Here is a 19,164-nt window from a genome sequence, read left to right as displayed (position 1 = left end):
GGTGACAACGGTATCAGTCTTCAGGACTGGGATTAGTCATTGGCAAAGCTCACCCTCCTGCAGGAGAGACAAAAATAGATCCTTCAGCGGAGCGCTGAAAATAAACCAGAAAAACTTAGAAAACCAGTTTTCCTTGGGTGCAGATGACGCTGTGCTGCCTGCCGTGCAGGACTCGGAGCAGGTGACCTTGGCAGACCTGCAGCTAGCGACAGGGGCAGGTGCTCTGCCAGTCCACTTCAGGCTCTCTTGGGTGATTCCCACACAGGTCCCTCTTCTCAGCTGGCTCAGGTGTCCCCAGAAGCCCCAGCTTTCAGCAAGGGTCAGCCTTAGGGTCCTGCAGGAGCTCAGATCCTCTGTTCTGCGATGGGATCAGAATCCGGTCTCAGAAGAGGTGGTTGACAGCTGCGGGTCTCCTGCCCCGCTGGGTCCCACGCACCGTCCCCAGGAGGGCCGGCTTTGAGGAGGGCTTTTTATCTAGTGCCCAGCCCTCAGAGGGTGTGTGGGTTTGTCAACTGTTGGCTTCAGGAATTCCCCTGTGGGGGGAGCCATCCTTAAAGAGAGCTGTTCCAGAGGAAAGGGGTTAGCGTGGCCCTGCAGAGGGGGTGTTGCGTGTGTGCTCAGTTCCCTGAGGGAGGCTCCTGGCTCAGCGGGACCCCCTTTCACAAGCCCCTAAGACACACCCGGGTTTCCCAGCTTCAGAACGAATGTCCCAGCTTTGGAACCCAGGCAGAGCCTGACACAGTGGTTGTTAGCAAATGGCAGACTGTGTGTGTGTGTGTGTGTGTGTGTGTGTGTGTGTGTGTGTGTGTGTGTGTGATGTGGGGGGGGGGTCACAAAGATGGATGGAAAAGAGAAAAAGAAGTAGGGAAAGCCCCAGCTCAGGGCCCTGGCAGTGTCTGACTCAGTGGGTGTTTCCAAGCTCAAGACCCTGTGATTAGAGAGACAGAGAAAGACAAGAGACCACAGAACGGAGAACAGACAGGAATAGATATAGCTTGGGGGGGGGGGGCAAGGGGGGGGAGGAGAGAGGGATGGGAGGGGTAAGACAGGGAGGGACAGAAAAAGAGGAAAGGGATGTCCTGGCGGAGTCTGGAGAGTCCCTGTGTAGGGGACGTGCAGCCTGTCCTTCCGGTCTCCCTTATAAAGACCCTGATCTGCAGTTCATGTCCCAATGAATGAGGCTTGTGGCTTGTGGTGACGAGGGTATCTATAGGAAGTCCTTGAGGAGGCATTTGTTATACATGACTACCTTTGCCTGGCCCAGGGGAACCTTTGGGGTAAATTCCTTCCCGCTGGGCTCAGCGTGCGACATACGGAGCTGAGCTGCGACAGAGGTTCCTGAGGATCTCTCCCTTCTGAGCAGCCATGACAGCTCATGTGCAGCCCAGTTCACTATGACGATAACCATCAAAGGGAAGATGTATGGTGCCCAGGGGACCACAGCCTGGTCTGAGGGGGGAGGCAGGGTAGTGGGGACCACAGCCTGGTCTGAGGGGGGAGGCAGGGTAGTGGGGACCACAGCCTGGTCTGAGGGGGGAGGCTGTCATGCAGTTTCTTTTCCAGCTAAGGAACACTTTGTTCTGGACCAGGGCCCCTCCCAGCCCAGCTGCATGTAGTGGTAGTAACCTCCAGAGCCACACTCTGGGTGGAGTACAGAGGTGACTTCTACAGGATGGGCAGCTGGCACCTGTGCAGGGTCCTAGGCCCAGAGATAGGGCTGCATGACCGCTGAGCTCCATGTAGGCACCTGTCCTCTGACTCCTTTACTACTCATTAAATGAAACATGTCATTTTTTTTTTTAATGGCCTGGTTTAGGGAATTAAAATTTACGCTACCTTGGGGAAATTCTTCCTTGTTCCATTTGGTGGCTGTTCACCCATGTTTCCGGCAGCAGGCAAGAGGTGGTTATTGGAACTGTCATTCAAAACCCCACAACAGATACTTCAATGTAAGGGGCCTGACTGAGAATCCAACACAGCGCAGGAATCTCTGAAACTCCACATCTGTAAATTGTGTGGCCAGCACATAAGGATAAGTACATCAGACCACAGATGTGGCCTGGGTAAAGCAGCAGGTCTCAGGCATGCCAGCTCCTAAGCCCTCAGTGACAGAAGAGAGCCCAGGCCTCTTCCTGTGCACAGTTGGAGACGCTGGCAAGAAGAGAAAAAAAAAGTTCATGTTTATTACCCAATTTTTTCCAAGTTGATTTTGCAACATAAATCATTTCTCCAGCATTACATGCAGGAAAGGCTCCAACACGGGCCAAGAGCAGCAATGTGAGGGGTGCACATCGGGGAGATTTGTGTTTGGCCTGAACCTCACATGGTTCACCCACACCTGAGCTCCCTGCCTGGTAACAGATCTACATATAGTCAGAAACAGCCCAGCCTCTTCCAATAGAAAAAGAAAACCTCGCTTGGAGAAAGGGCTCAGCAGTTAAGAACACTGACTGATCTTCCAAAAGACCTAGGTTCAATTCCCACATGGCAGCTCACAACCATCTATAACTCCAAAATCTGACACCCTCCTACAGACATCCTTGCAGGCAGGGCAACAATGCATGTGAAGTAGGAATAAATAAAATATTTTTTAAAAAAGAAAGAAAAACTTCCCAAGAGTGGAGATATTGCTCGGCTGATTGAGTGATCACCTAGCCCTCCAGTTCAATCCCTAGCAGCCCATAAACCAGATGGAGTGGAGCACTCCTGTAATCCAGATGTGGTGGAGCACTCTTGTGATCCAGATGTGGTGGAGCACTCCTGTGATCCAGATGTGGTGGAGCACTTCTGTGATCCAGATGTAATGGAGCAGGGGATAGAGAAATGGTATGGTTCAGTGGTTAAGAGCATTGGCTGTTCTTCCAAAGGACCTGGGTTCAATTCCCAGCACCTGTAATCCAGGGACTCAAACAGGTGAGGAATCAGAAGTTTAAGGTCTTCCTAGGATAGCTACCCAACACATTTGAAGCTGGCATGGACTACTTGAGACCTGGTTGGTCAGGAAGGAAGGAAGGAAGGAAAGAAGGGAGGGAAAGAGAAAAGTAGGGAGAGAGGGAAAGAAGACGAGAGAGACGGAGAGATGGAGAGAGATAGGAAGGGGTATAAAGAGAGGAAGGGAGCGGGTATTGGTTGAATCACAGACCCTCTGTCTTTCCCCCTCTCCCAGAAACCAGGCTATGCCCTGTACTCTGTCCCCACCATGTCAGAGAACCCTGGCCTCTTCCGGAAAAGCAAACATGGCCTCCCCACCAGTAACATTTTCCTTAAGACCTACAGGTTGCCTGGTATGGTGGCACACGCCTTTAATCCCAGCACTCAGGAGGCACAGGCGGGTGGATCTCTGTGAGCAGGTGGAACTACAGAGTGAGCTCCAGGGCTACACAGAGAAACTCTGTCTCAAAATACCAACCAGCTGGGGCTGGAGAGACGGACGGCTCAGCAGTTAAGAGCACTGACTGATCTTCTGGAGGACCAGGGTTCAATTCCCAGCACCCAAATGGCAGCTCACAACTGTCTGTAACTTCAAGATCTGACACTCACACAGACATACACGCAGGGAAAACATCAATGCACATAAAATAAAAGCAATCAAAATTAAAATAAGCACAGATAAAAAACATTTAAAAATATCAAACAAACAAACAAAAAGACCTACAGGTCTTGAGATGCAACCTTCGGGCGTCTTCACAGTTGTCATGTGGGTCTGCTCAGCTCACTCATCCCCTGAGGCAGGGAGTCCAATGTGTGACCCATTTGTTACTGCTCCCCAATTTCTTCCCGAACGTCACCTGTGCTATGTTACCCTCCTGGCTGCTTCATCGCCTCCTGATCTATAACATCACTAACCCCTTTGCAAGCAACATGTTGGTACTCCTTGATAAAATATACATGCACTAGCTTTCCTTTTCAAAAAATGTTTCTACAGGGGCCAAGGAGATGGCTCGGTCCACGATTCTCCTGCCTCACAAGCAGAAGACCTGGAGTTGATCCTGAGAGGCCAGAAGAAAAAGGCTGGCTGTAGCAGCACAGGGTTGTAATCACCGCTCTGGAGAGACAGAGGTGGGCACATAGATCCTTGGGCCTCACTGGCCAGGCAGCTCTGCTTACTTCCAAGTTCCAGACCAGTTAACGACCCGGTTTCAGGGAGGGAAATGCAGACAGTGCCCAAGGAATAACATTCGAAGTTGTCTCCCCTGTGGACACACACACACACACACACACACATGCACCTACACCCACACAAACACATGCATATACGCACAAATATATCAGCAGCTGGTGAGGCAGGAGAATTCTAAGTTCGAGGCCAGCCTGTACCACAGAGTGAGTTGCTAGCCTGAGATACAGCGAGGCTCTGGCTCAAAAATAAAGAAGTGTTAGCAGCTCTCACCTAGGTAGTTCTTCACACAAACTTAAAAAAAAAAAAGTTCGCTTGTTCCCACAGCTAGGTGTAATAGCACACAGCTGTCATACAGCTACTTGGGGAAGCTGAGGCAGAAAGCTCACTTGAGCCCAGCAGCTCAAAGGAAGGGCAGCACAAACAACATGGCCAGACTCTGTCACAAAATAAAAATAAAGTAAAATTAAAAAGTCCCATTTAAAACTTCCAAACCAATGTTAAATAGTAAGCAGAGCATTACAAGAACTGGGCTGGGGAGATGGCACAGCAGATAACGTTCTTGCTGCGCAAGCACGAGCCTCTGCGCCTAGATCCTTGGTGTCGACATGTGTCAGTGCACGCCTGTGGTCCCAGCCCTGGGGACATGGAGACGGAAGAATCCTGGGAGCGTGCGGCCAGCTAGTTTGCCAATAAGTGAACTCATTCAGGGATAATGTAATCATTGTTGTGAACGTAATTCTTTGTGTGCATGTGTGCACTATGTATGTGTGAGGTGTGTGTATGTGTGTGTGTGTGTGTGTGTGTGTATGTGTGTGTGTGTGTGTATGCACAGTATATGTATATGTGTATATGCTCTATATGTCTGTGTGGTATATATAGTGCGTGTGTTTAATCTGTCTATCTGTATGTGTTCATATGCACTTTGCACATGAAATTATCTTTGCTCATATTTGATGGTTCATGTTCTTGTTTTCTGGCCATACTATTTCAGTATGCCATGATATCTAATTTATTGTGGGTTTTTTTTTAATATCTGAGTTTCCCCCTAAATGTATATTAAAATGTCTTATACAAGTAAGGTTTTACAGAGTGTTTACATTTTCTCCCTGGAATGGACAATTTGCTGTTTTATAGCTTTCCCTTTTCAGGTTTTGGTTAGTACATGTATGCATATTTCAAGTGTACAGGCTCAGTCTTGCTTTATTTTTTCCTCTACACAACAATCTGCTCTACGGTTGTGTGTTTGAGCTCTGACTTTCATTTTTCTCCTCAGAACTCTGGCCGTAAGTTTTTTTTTTGTTGTTTTTTTTTTTATAGCCGTATGTTTTTTGATGCCACATTGTTAGGTGCATATGTGTTTTTGATCATTGCATACTCCGAACCCTGCTTTCCTTGGAATCTGTTGCATTCCCCATCCCTCTTTCTCAAAGAAGCTCTGCCAGGCAATCAGTTCTGCCTAAGCCTCTCTCTCTCTCTCTCTCTCTCTCTCTCTCTCGGGCATCTGATGTTCCTGCCACTTGTCTAGGCTTCATATACAAGACACCAACATGCAGATTTTCCACCTCACAGCAGTACCACAAAAGCCTACACACAGGGGCTCTGGTTTGGAAAGTTGGAAGACATTTGACACAGCCCTAAAATGGTCCAATATGGTGCATACGCCCATCACGAGACCCTGAAAGCTCAACAGTGAACTGCATATTGAACAGGGCTATAGTTCTCCCTGAACACAAGAATGCACCCCAATTTCCTACCCTAAACTCACCATCACCTCTTGCCTCTTTATCGCCAGATCAGAAAGGGATGTACCATGCAGTATCATTCCTGGTTCCCAACCCAGTGGAAGGAAAGGGAAGCCCCATACTCTTTGGAGGGGATTCCAGGCTTCCATTGTCCGGGACCCTGTCTAAGAGCCCATGAGAGATGCCCAAGGAGGAAGCTGGTGATCCAGGAAGCATCTGATACTGATAGTTTGCTACTATGGTGGTGAGTTTTACATTAGGGGGTGTTGCCATAGCACCCAGATTCTTGGTCCAAGCTGCCCAGACACTGCAGTGAAGGCACTTCCTGGCTATGTGGTTGGGCCCCATCCAACCCACTCAAGATAACACGACAAATATTGAGTTCCCCAAGAAGAGGGACATCTTCCAGAAGCTGGCCTCCAGACTCTAGCTGTACCACCACCTCTCCCCGCTTCCCACACTCATCCTCCTTGTCTCCAGGAGCAGTCTGGACTTGCCACCCTACCGTCAGTCACATGAGTCAATTCCTAAAATAAACACCCCTCCTGTCTAGAGAAGCACCTGTCCACATATGTGCATGAGTGCGTGCGTGTGTCTGTCTGTCTGCATCTGCCCACTGACACACATCTGTCAGCTCTGCTTGTCTAGAGAGGCCCTGATGATCACAGCCTGGGAGAGAGGGGCTTCTTGACTCTGGTCCAAGGGACACCTTCGCAGGATGCAGAGAGGAGCATGGGTGTGGGGGAGGAGGCCAAACCGACCCTCTGATTTCCTTCTAAGCTGGAGCTTCGTTGTGGTACTTACTATCAGGGAAGAGGACTCTCCTAGGCTGTTTGACGCCTGGAGCTGCTGTCCTGAGTAACTCCTGGCAAGCCTACACCCAATCCAGGATGTCTCTCCCCCTGGGTCTCCCTTTGTAGACCAGGCTGGCCTCAAACTCACAGAGATCCACCTGCCCCTGCCTCCCTCCTGAGTGCTAGGATTAAAGGCCTGAGCCGACACCACCTGGCTAATAAGATGCTCTTTGGACTGAGCTAACCCACCTCACTCTCCCTCTCTTAATAGCCACGCTTAAATCTACGGAAAACTCTTTCTTCCAACTCTGCCTCATAAAAAGAAAGGAGCAGGTGGGCGGTGGTGGCACACACCTTTAATCCCAGCACTCGGGAGGCAGAGAGGCAGGTGGATCGATGTGAGTTCGAGGCCAGCCTGGTCTACAAAGTGAGTCCAAGACAGTCAAGGCTACACAGAGAAACCCTGTCTCAAAAAACAAAACAAAACAACAACAACAACAACAACAACAACAACAACACACACACACACACACACACACACATATATATATATATATATATATTTTTTTTTTTTTTTTTTTTTAAGGCGCAATTCTGGGGACTCTGAGGGAAAGGGCCTGGGGGGAATCCCTCTGCTCTCTAGGTAGGGGTGACTGGCATTAGGTACTTCTGTTGCCACAACATTTAGTTCTGTAACACCTCATCAATGTCTGTGAGTTTCTTCAATATAAAACCTACCCTTCCCAGGGCTCAGGAAAGTCGAGCTGGCAGTTTAAAGAGCAGTCAGGAGTTTCCTTTGGTCACTAGGCTGCTCTCAGTGTGGGGGTACTATGGGAAGCAGATGTGCTGTCGTCTGAGGAAAGGTCCCGCCCACAGGGTCTGTGCGAAGCCCAGTGAGGGGCGCGGTTCCTCGCTGTCGCCAGGGCTGTTTTATGAGAACCCTGTCCCAAGCCCAGGGATAATTTCTAGAAGTTGGCTGCCTGCTGGAGTCACAACGGCTCAAAAGCTGGGACGCTTGCTTTCTGGGACAGCATCCAAAGGTAACCTGGAAAGACCAACTCTGGTTCCTAAAGCCCCTGCTTTAGCATAGGTCTTATACTCAAGTCTGCCTGTGTCCCTGAAAGTAGGAGCCTACTAACTGCTCAACTGACAGACACTTAAGCCGCCACGTGGCAAGACTTTGGGACTGGGAATACAGAGCCACATCGGTCCACACATCTACAGTGGGGAAGACAGATGGCAACGCGAGGCCAGTGCCAACGGCCACCAGGCTGTGTCCTGCCCGGGGTCCCACGTTCATTTCCGGCTTGCGAGGCTCCCGGGTCCCCTCCAGCAAAGCCCGCTGCACGAAGCATGTTCTTAAAATTCTTTGCAGATTAACCCGCATTACTTGTGAGCCCCATAAAAGCTCCTGGCGGCTCGCGGTGCTTTCCCCGGCAGGCGGCCGCGGAGGGCGGCACAGCTGGCGGGAAGCGCAATTAGGGCGCGGGCGCAGCACTTCAAAGGCTCGGGCGGGTTGTAATTAGCGGCACCGCGGGCGGCGGCCCCGGCCTGCACCCCAACAAAGGGCCACGGTTGTCTGAGTCACCCCTGCGAAGAGAGGCCTGGGGCCCAGGAGCGCTTCTGCCAGGCCCATCCTGCAAGCCCATGCGCCCCTGCCCTCCCTCCAGGGTCAGCATCCTGCAGAGAAGAGTTGCCGGGAAGGGGAAGGTTCCTGTCAGATCCAAGCGCACTCACCTTGGCTTGGGGTCGCTGAGATCAGGCTAAGCGGCCAGACAGCTGCCCAGGAAGAGGATGGACGAAAGAGGTTGTCTTAGCTGCCAGAGGAAAAGATGAAGATGGAGAGCTGGACCACTTGTTCGAAGCTTCCAAAAGGACCTAGCCAAGAGCAGGAAGGGGCCCGGTGCTGCCCTCGGCTCAGGACACTGTGAATGTATCCCAGTGCCCCAGGGCAGAGGGTAAGTATGTCTGTGGAGTGTTCTCGAAGGGATTCCCAGAAGGTCCAGGGAGGATGGGCACACTTCTGTGGTGGATGGGGATCCAGCCTGTAGTTGTTCATTGTTTTCTCTACTATTTTGTTAAATAACTTCTCTACTGTGGGGGTCACCATTTATCGTAACCTGGTCGGACAGATCTCAGGTCAAGTCTAGGAGGGTATGAGACGGGCCTAGTCTGTGAGCTGCGGTCCTGCACTACATAAAAAGGAGAAAGCAGCCAGGTATGGTGGTGCACGCCCTTCATCCCAGCACTCAGGAGGCAGAGGCAGGTGGATCTTTGTGAGTTCAAGGCCAGCCTGGTCTACAGAATGAGTTCTAGGACAGCCAAGGTCACAAAGAGAAACCCTGTCTCAAAAAATCAAAAGAAAGAAAGAGACAGACAGAGGGGGGGGGAGGGAGGGAGGGAGCCCAGAGTTCATCACACACACTGCTTCCTGACTGCTGAGGTGTGTGACCTGCTGCCTCATGCTCCTGTCAACATGGCCATATATTCTAAACTGTAGCCAAAATAAACCTCTCCTTCTTTAAGTTGCAAGTTGTTTGTCACAGCAAACAAACAAGCCCACAAAACAACAAAAACCTAAAATACTAGTCATGGTGAAGCAGGGCCACAGCGATGCCTGTGCTGACCCCATCATCACCCCTGTAAAGACCCTGGCTCTAGTATGATCACATCCAGGCGGCCTATGGATTCACCACGTCCACTTATGGATTTTGGAGGATACGGTGCAGCCCATTTAAAACCATAACCATAGCAGAGAGATACAAAGAAGCTATTCAGGATAGCAGTAGATGGTGTTGGGTTTCAGACTGTACCAAAGTGGACCTGGCCTCCCAGGTTCTCCCAGCATGCCTTGGTCCCTACCTGCTGCAGGTCGTGGCTGGCATATCCCATCCTCTACCCCGAACTTTCTAGCCCAGGGGCAAAAGCTTCCCCTCCCCCCCTTCACTCTATAATGTAGACATTTTGGTCCCCCTCCCCCCTTTCTCTTTTGGTTTTTTGAGACAGGGTTTCTCTGTGTAGCCTTGGCTGTCCTAGACTCACTTTGTAGACCAGGCTGGCCTCGAACTCACAGCGATCCGCCTGCCTCTGCCTCCTGAATGGTGGGATTAAAGGTGTGCGCCACCACGCCCAGCCCTCTTTTTCTTTCTGTGCCTCTCTCCCTCCCCCTCCTCTGCATGGCAGCGTGAGAACTGCTTCCAATAAACCTGCGTTTGTTTATGTGTTTGTTTGTTTGTCTGTCTGTCTTGCATTAGTCCATATCATTGCTTTCAGAAGGTTTATCAGGTGGGTGAGAGCAGCATCAGGCTCAGGTTGCTGCTGTAGCAGGGAGACAAGTCAGTAAGGATGGGTACCCTGGGTTGACCACATCTCATCACATCTAGGGATGCCGATCACCCGCAAACACGTGATGCTGCTCACACTGTCATTTCAGTGTGTGCTCTTCTCTGAGGTGGAGCTGTGAAACTGCAGCCAGGATCCATGTCCGTGTTGCCAGTCGGCAGTGAGTTCCTATGTGACTCGTGCGGCTTGTTAAAGTGACATGACAGGCCACTGAGTGCTTGCATCCCATGGCGTTGACAGATTGGAGGCGCGCTGTCAGCCACGAAGCTTTCCCAGTGGTCTGTGGCGGTTCCCAGCTGTCATACTCAGCAAACGCATTACCTCACTTGGGCAAACACTGCCTTTTAAACATAACCTTATTTTTCATATTACACAACAACAGGCCCATTGTTGAAACCTCATCTCACACTGATGACAAAAAAGAAGGAAATGAAAATTAACCTAAGCTCCTTCAGAGGTCACTGTTTAGTGTCCTGGTATGCTGTGGCAAAAATGTGCACCTACACACACACACACACACACACACACACACACACACACTACATTAAACAGGGGGGTGGTTCTATGCATAACATGTGGGTAGACACCTGCCCCCGTGGCATCTTGCTAGCCACCAACAGAACTGACAATGCAAGCACCAAGTAGCACTTTGTCTGGATCCTGCACAGGACAAGCTGCCCAGCCCTGCCCCTCTCCACTCCTGCCTCACCCCTGCCCTCCCCCTGCCCCACCCCTTTCCACTGAACTTACCACAGCGGTTCTAACCCTTCTTAATGCTGCAACCCTGAAATACAGTTCGTCGTGTTGTGGTGACCCCCAAACATAAAATTTTTCTTGTTGCTATTTCATAACTGTAATTTTGCTACTGTTATAAATCATAATATAAATATCTATGTTTTCCAACAATCTGAGGCAACCCCTGGTCAAGACCCACGGGTTGAGAAATGCTGGTTTACCAGAACTGGCTAATCCCAGCCCCTGCTGTCTCTTGTTCTGCCTCCTCACTGAGGGCAGAGTGTCCCACTGATGCTCCCTGCCCTGCCCCATTGAATGTGCGCGGGTTACCAAGACAGCAGGCACAGGCAGGTGCCATCTCCACCAGGCCTAGTCTGGGTTCCACCCTGCTTACCTGCTTTCCCCCACCCCCACCCCCTGCCACCCAAGCCTACACCTGCATCAGGAGAGCCCACAGGCGTCTGGAGACACCCTTCCAAGACAGCACCCTGGCCAATCCCAGCTGCATGCAGGGCAGGAGCCACATGAAAGGCAGCAAGGAAGAGAGCTGAACTTTCTGGACAGAGCAAGGGGCATGGCCAAACAGCAAGGTAGCCACGGGACAAAATGGGGACAGACAACTAAGGAATCACGTTGTGTCCACAGAGACTAAGTCCTTCGATACCGCTGGAGCACCATAGGCACCTACCTGGCTGATTCTATCATTGGACACGTCAAACCTGTCTGGCCAATTTCCTGAGTGCTAAGCAACCATTGGCTTACATACACATTGGCCTCTCGGTGACTTCAACTTGGTTACAATGACTATGACAAAGCACCCCTCACCAGGGACTCGAACACCAGGCACATGGCTCATAGTCTCAAAGTCTCAAAGTCTAAGGCTAGCTGCAGCAGCATCCATCTCCGGGACGGTGTCTCTTGTGTTCCAGAGAGCTGTGTCCTCTGGATACCCCCATGGGACAGAGGACAGAGAATACAGGCCCAGACTCTCTGGGGTCTCCAGTGGTCTAGTGGGGTCTCTAACACCACTCCTGGGGCCCCACCCTCACCAGCTCCTTGCCTTCAAAAGTCTCACTCACATTAGGGATTAGCTTGCAACCACGTTCACACAGACAGTCAGTCTATAACATTAGTCCCTAAAACTCTGTGTCCTCAGCCTCGAAACGCATTCCAAACCCAACGTCCAGCATTGGCTCTAAAGTTCAACGCCTCACCAAAAAAAAAAAAAGAAAGAAAGAAAAATGGATGTGGATGAGAGTCCCGGTGCACTTCCCCCAGGCTGTGGAATCAGGCATGTCTGAGATCCCAAAACAGGTGGAACAGACACGTTAGGCACTCCCATCCCATCATCCCTGCCACCATCAGCCTGGGGAAAGCCAGTATGGGACCTCCAGCCACATCCTGTCAGATACTATGGAAAGAGGTGGCAAGGATGTGACAACCACCAGCAGCAGCGGCAAGGGGACCTGGGCAGGACCTGGGAGCTGAGGCTGTGATAGCTGCTTGTGGGTGTGTGTGTGTGTGTGTGTGAGCAAAAACACTGGGCAGCTAGATGTGGGGTATCCTGCAGGCTCCGATTTCCTCTGAGCGGACACAGTTCTTCACGTCTACCTTAAGACAGTGGGATCGTGTCTCCAGAACTACCAGCTTTCCAGTCCCATGTTTGCGGGTGTGCACTGTCTGGGCAGATGACAAGCAGCTCAGCTGTGACCTGTGCCTGGGATCAGCACAGGAAATGTAGGGTCAGAGCGTAGTTCCCTGGCACTGTGGCTACAGGGGGACAGCCAGACCTCTGAGTGCAGGAGAAGGAAGATGGGAGGATGTGCCAGGGAAGGGAAGTCTTTGCGTCTTGCTTGGGAACAGCAGGAGGCAGGGATGCTGGATCAGGGTAGTGTCAGCTGAGCTCGAGGGAAAACGGACCAGAACAAAGGCAGATGAAGAGCCCGCAGGAGGACTAGTCACTAAAGAGGCTTTTTTAAAAATACAAATATTTATTTATTCATTATTATGTATACAGTGCTCTGCCTCCATGTACACCTATAGGCCAGAAGAGAGCATCAGATCACATTACAGATGGTTGGTTATGAACCACCACATGGTTGCTGGGAATTGAACTCAGGACCTCTGGAAGAGCAGATGGCACTCTTAACCACGGAGCCATCTCTCCAGCCCAGCCCAGAGGAATTTTTTAAAAATAAAGATTTATTTATAATTTGTACACTATTCTGCCCTCATGTGTGTCTGCATGTCAGAAGAGGGCACCAGATCACATTATAGATGGTTGTGAGCCACGATGTGGTTGCTGGGAATTGAACTGGGGTTCTTTGGAAGAACAGTGATCTTAGTCTCTGAGCCATCTCTCCAGCCTCCCTAAAGACATATTTTCCAGGCAGACAGTGCTGAAGATGTGAGGGTAAAATAAGGCAGGCAGCCCTGCATGCTCCCACTATAGGCAGGACCAAGGCCAGGGGCAGATTCCAGAGCAGGGCCATTCAGGGCCATAGCTATCTTCTTCCCGAAACTTGCAGTGAATGAATTGGTGGTGGGGGAGAGGTGGTGTTAAAAGGACCCCCAGCCATAAACTTATTTTCTTTACTACTTCATGACTATAATTTTTCTACTGTTATGAATCTGCCTCAATTCATCATCAAGTCCCAGGCCAGTGACAGATCTTGTCTCAAAAAAAAGATGGGCAGAGCCTCAGAGCAGTATCTGGCCAACACACATACACACACACACACACACACACACACACACGCACGCACGCACGCATGCACGAGGGCACAAATACTTAATTCAGAGAGAGCCCATATGTCTCCACTATTTTATATGCATGCAGTACCTGAGGAGGTCAGAAGAGGGCGTCACATCCCAAGTCTAGAATTACAGACACCAGTGAGCTGCCAGGTGGATGCTGGGAATTGCAGTCTTCTAGAAGAGCAGCCAGCGCTGTTAACACCTGAGCCATCTCTCCAGCTATTAAACTCTAATTTTAATTCATATCTCTACCTTAGTTGCAGAGATTATGACAAGAGACAAAACTCTCCAGTGCTGTGGTTAAGAGCACTTGCTCTTCTTGCAGAGGACCCGGGTTCAATTCCCAGCACCCACATGGTGGTACACAACCATCTATAACCCCAGTCCCAGGGAATCCAATGCCGCTTTCTGGCTTCTCTGGGCATCAGGCAAGCATGTAGTACACAAACATATATGAAGACAAAACATTCATATACACTTTTAAATTAATTAATTATTTTATATAAAAAATTAATTTCCAGAGTAAAACTCAGGCACTGTAGAGCCCTAAGGGTTCCAGCCCTCAGGCTGTCCCAGGCAGCAGAAACACAGACATCTGGTATGATGGAGCTGGCTGGTCTCAGGCAAGCCAGCCACACCTGAGTCAGACTCTAGCCCTAGGCAGTGCGTTTCCTAAGTGCCAGCAGGTGCTTCTGCCTGGTGCCAAGGCTGGAAACTCTGCTGAAGCAGAGCCTCCCAAGGCTTTGGGACAGCCCCAGGGGCAGCACCTGGGAGCTCATTAGAAATGCAAGTACCTAGGCCCCACCCAGCCCTGGTACTGGGGAGGCCTAGTATCTTTGCTGTGATGAGCCAGCTGATGCACCCAGCTGGGGGAGCCATGCCAGGGCTGGGGCTCGAAGAGGTGGGTCCTGAAGAGACGGAGACATTAGGAGCTATGAATAAGGGGGACACTGCTGAGAAAGTCAGAACGGCCATAGAAAGAAAATGAACTTTAGTCTTGAATGCAACCTTGAAGTGATGGCCAGCAGTCACAGACCTGCTAAAAACCAGAAGGTGTTCCTGACAAGGACCCCTTCCCCAACTCAAGGTTCCCCCGACACTGTACCTGGATTCCTGAGGTTCGCCCCAGGGCCCACCCAGCATCCTGACCACAGTGCAGGAAAAGTACTGTGAAATCCAGTGAGATACAGAGACCACCTCAAAAACACTGTGCTCTGTCTCCAAGTGTCCTAAAGGAAGGCACTGAATGTCCGTGCAAAGTTAGGACTGTCCGTGACCCAAGTTCGCTTTCTCAGGGATTTTACCACAGCAGCAGAAGGCGACTAACCCAAGGTGCCATGAGCTAGGGAGACCAGAGGAAGGGCAGACGCCACGGGAAATGGGAGAGGTAGCCTGAAGTCAGAGTTCAGGACCGTTGCTCTGGAGCAAGCGTGTCATAGGCCTGCTATGTCAGAACCACAGATGAGCAGCACACGTGTGTCTTTCCGAGACGTCAGAATGCATTAACAATGATAAACTACAAGGTATGGAGGTTTCCTTGGCACCAAGTAGTCACAACAAGTAGGCAAACACAGGTTCTTTGATTTCAATCTTAATTATTAGTATTAGCCCTCGGCTCATATGGTAATAAAATATTCTAACAGGCTGCAGGAGTGGCCCATTGGGTAGAGGTGCCCGCTGCATCACCCTAACAACCTTAGTTTGACCCCAGAACCCATGGAAATGTGGAGGTAGAGAACAGATTCCACCAACCTGTCCTAACACACTAATAGTAAACAATGTTTTTTTTTTAAATCTGGCAAAGCCAGCTAGATCTGTGTTCGAGGCCAGCCTGTCTACAAAGAGAGTTGCAGGATTCTCAATGCTACACAGAGAAGTCCTGTCTCAAAAACAAACAAACAAACAAACAAAAACCTCTGACCAAGCCAGGCATGGTGGCACACACCTTTAATCCCAGCGCTTGGGAGGCAGAGGCAGGCGGATCTCTGTGAGTTTGAGGCCAGCCTGGTCTACAAAGCAAGTCTTGGACAGACAAGGCTATACAAAGAAACTGTGTCTGTCGGGGGTGGGGAGGCAGGAATCTCTGACCAAAAACAACTTTAGGGACAGAAAGGGTTTATTTCGCTTACAATTCCATTTCCAGGTCAGAGTCCATCACTGAGGGAAGCCAAGGCAAGAACTTAAAGACAAAAAAAATATGACACTGCTTACAGGGCTCATCCCCAGGCTACACTCACCTAGCTTTATACAACCCAGAATCACCTGCCCAGGGAATTGGGCCAGCCACAGTGGACTGTGCCCTTCTCTAACAGTTAACAAGCAAGACAATGTCCCCACAGATACACCTGTAAGATAATTTGATTTGGACAGCCCCTTCCGTTGAGATTCCCTTCTTAGTAATGTAAGGCTTTGTCAAGTTGAAAGCTAAAGCTAGCCAGAACAATATCTCTCTATATCTCTGTCCCTGTCTGCCTATTCTTTTTTTTTTTTAGATTTATTTATTTATTTATTATGTATACAGTATTCTGCCTGCTTGTACACCTGCAGGCCAGAAGAGGGCACCAGATCTCATTATAGATGGTTGTGAGCCACCATGTGATTGCTGGGAATTGAACTCAGGACCTCTGGAAGAGCAGCCAGTGCTCTTAACCTCTGAGCCATCTCTCCAGCCCCCCTGTCTGCCTGTTCTGTATCTATATCATGTCAGCTATCGGCAGACATGACTATAAAAAAGAAAGAGACCATGGCAGAATCCAAGAAGTTTGAAGATGTCCTAAATGAGTAAAATGGAAAGCTGACAGAATAGAGAAAAACTGCTTTGACAGTCAGACACCCAGGGCTTCTGGAGGCCTGCTGCAAGCAGGACTGAGCTTCAGAAAAAAGGGTGCAGGGCAATTGAGACTGCAGAGGTGGCAGGCAAGACTAGGTCTAAACGGACAGACATATGTTAGGTGTCCTCCTGTGTACACAGGACACCCTTTAGTCTGATGTGTTTAATCATTCCTTGGGCCTGGTTTTCCTGGTGTGATTTTAGTGTACCCATGTGTTCCGGTAGTCCCGCTTTTCTTTGATAAATGTATACCGTGTCACCACTCTTTACTTTTAGGAATAGATTATTTGTGAGGTTATTTGTGCCTCCTGGGTGATGTTGGACGGATGCTGCCATTCACACGTGTACCCAGGTGCACGTGCATGCTCATCCTCCACCCCAAAATAGTCAAAAGCTGCCTGTTTTGCATACCATGGAGTCTCTTGAGCACACATACACACACACAGCCTGATCTCAGTGAAACTCGCATGGCGATTTCTCACAGGGGTGGCGCATGGATCCCCATTTTGACCCAGCAGCCTCTCACGGTCCTGTTAACCAGGTTGCTGAGTGACGGAAAAGTCGAGTCTCTCTCTTCTGTGTGTTGGGGGTTAGGAAAAGGCTTGCTGGCAGCCCATTCCCTTGTATGGAGTTGGACGAACTGAGATCTCAGGGTGGGGCCCCACTGCTGAGCCCTGCAGCCCTGAGATCCTGGACCTGGATGGAGGCCCAGACCTCCTCCCTAGCCACCCTCACCCAGCTGGCTCAGGTAACAGCCAAATTTGGGGCACAGTAGCCCAGGAAGGATGGCTAGATGTCCCTGATTCTCTTGCCAGGCATTGTCTCCCTGCCCCCCCCCCATTTTATCTAAACAACAGACACTGGCCCTGACCCCACAGTCTGAGGACAGCACTGTGCCAGCCTCGCCCTGATATCTGCACCCCTGCCCACCAGCCAGTGTGAGCAGCCTCCACAGCCCGAGGGAATGTGCCCACAGCTTCCTGAGACTACATGGATCACCTAGGAACAAAACTACCCTCTGGCTGGCAGCTGAGTCCTCAAAGGCTGTGCCCCAAGGAAGGTAAACAGCTCTTTTCTGCCTGTGGTCAGAAGAATTTTAGTAAACCTTTCCCAAGTCGTATTTCTGGGTCTGTTTGACCCCTAAGGGCGGCTGAGCAGGGTGAACATTTAAGGTGAACGAACAAGTGAATGTCCCCTTTGCTGAGGAGAAGCTATAGATGGCAGGGCGGGTGGGACCTCCTTGCCCCCCCCCTCCAAAGGCCTCACAGCAGCCTTGCTGAGTCCCTGCAATCCCAGGATCTTTGCTGGGGTCCAGAGGATAAACCCCAGTTTTACTCGTTCAGAGGGGACCTAGCTTTAAGAAGTCAGACTTCTCCCCATGCAGTGGTGGCGCACGCCTTTAATCCCAGCACTTGGGAGGCAGAGGCAGGTGGATCGCTGTGAGTTTGAGGCTAGCCTGGTCTACAAAGTGAGTCCAGGATGGCCAAGGCTACACAGAGAAACCCTGTCTTGAAAAAACAAACAAACAAAAAGAAGTCAGACTTGTCAACCACCAGACAACCCATGAGAAATGAGTCAGGCCAGCTACGAGTGCCTGCCCCCAGCCTGTTACACACCTAGTTGTTTCCAACCTGGGAATGCAACTGAGACAGTTTGGCATTGGCTTAGGCTCACACTACACAATTCACCTACACACACACACACACACGCGCGCACATACACACACTATTGTTCGTAAAGTGGCACGCACAGCTTTCTGACTTCTTGTCCCAGTCCTGGAGCATGCCTCTGAAGCAAATTAATTCCTCCATCTGCTGTGGCTGGGCGGGTTTTGGAAACAGCAGACTTAAACTCCAGGTGTGTGTGCAGACAGCTGAGCGAAGCACACACGTGGACCAGATGTTGCGAGGGGCACAGAGTGACAGGACCGTGGAGACCAGCAGAGATAACCAAATTGCTGGAGTCGGACCAACCCATGCTGTTCCTTCTGCCTCACACTGGCCCTGGCACAGAACACACCACACGGGGGTAGAGCCTGGCAGGAAGCCTACCTGGAATTCACCGGAAACTTCAGGTGCCAATTACAGCAAGCATCAAACCCAGGAATGTCCCCACGTGTGCCAGGCCTTCTGTGGGGGCAAACTCACCCACTCTAACGTACTCCCTGGAATCTGCCCCGCACCCTGGGGTCGCCCTCAGGCTCCTGACACACGTGCTATGCTCTTGGAGTGACACGAGTGCTCAGGCCTTCAGCTCCAGAGAACAGATCCTGCCTGTGGTGATCCAGTCCACAGAGTTGCAGGACGGCCCACCAGGTCCACTAGATGATGCCACAGGGTGAAGATTCCATCACACCCACCAAGGCTTCCCACTGGTGGCAAACACCTGGGCTGTAGGCTCAGGGCCACATCCCTGAGGGTAGAACACTAGTGGCTAAGCCATGGCTCAGACTTCCCCTGTCCCACCCAGCTGTATACCATGAGGAAATCGGGAGGCATTACCAAGATCAGGGGATATAGGTGTTGGGACCCAAACAAACGAGCATCTCACAGGCGACAGGATCACCTCCTCCAGGCCCTGCCCATCTCCACAGGCCCCAGCCAGTGGCTGATGCCCTCCAGTCCCCACCTTCCCCCACTCCCTGTACCCTATCTGCCAGCCCAGCCACCAGCCTCTGACCTCCACCCACCGCATCCGCCCAGCAGCAAGTCCAAATGAGAGTGTCTGCTGCCCCAGGAGCGACATCCAAACAGTCCCTGTGACCCCATAGGACACTCGCCTAGCCCTGCTCTGCAGCTTTTCCGGGGAGCTCCCCCTGCTGGAGGCCCTCGCCCCCATCTGCTT

This window comes from Acomys minous, assembly GCF_964271855.1.
Source record: "Acomys minous genome assembly, chromosome: 13".
NCBI classification, from domain to species: Eukaryota; Metazoa; Chordata; class Mammalia; order Rodentia; family Muridae; genus Acomys; species Acomys minous.
Note: the sequence above shows the minus strand (reverse complement) of the source record.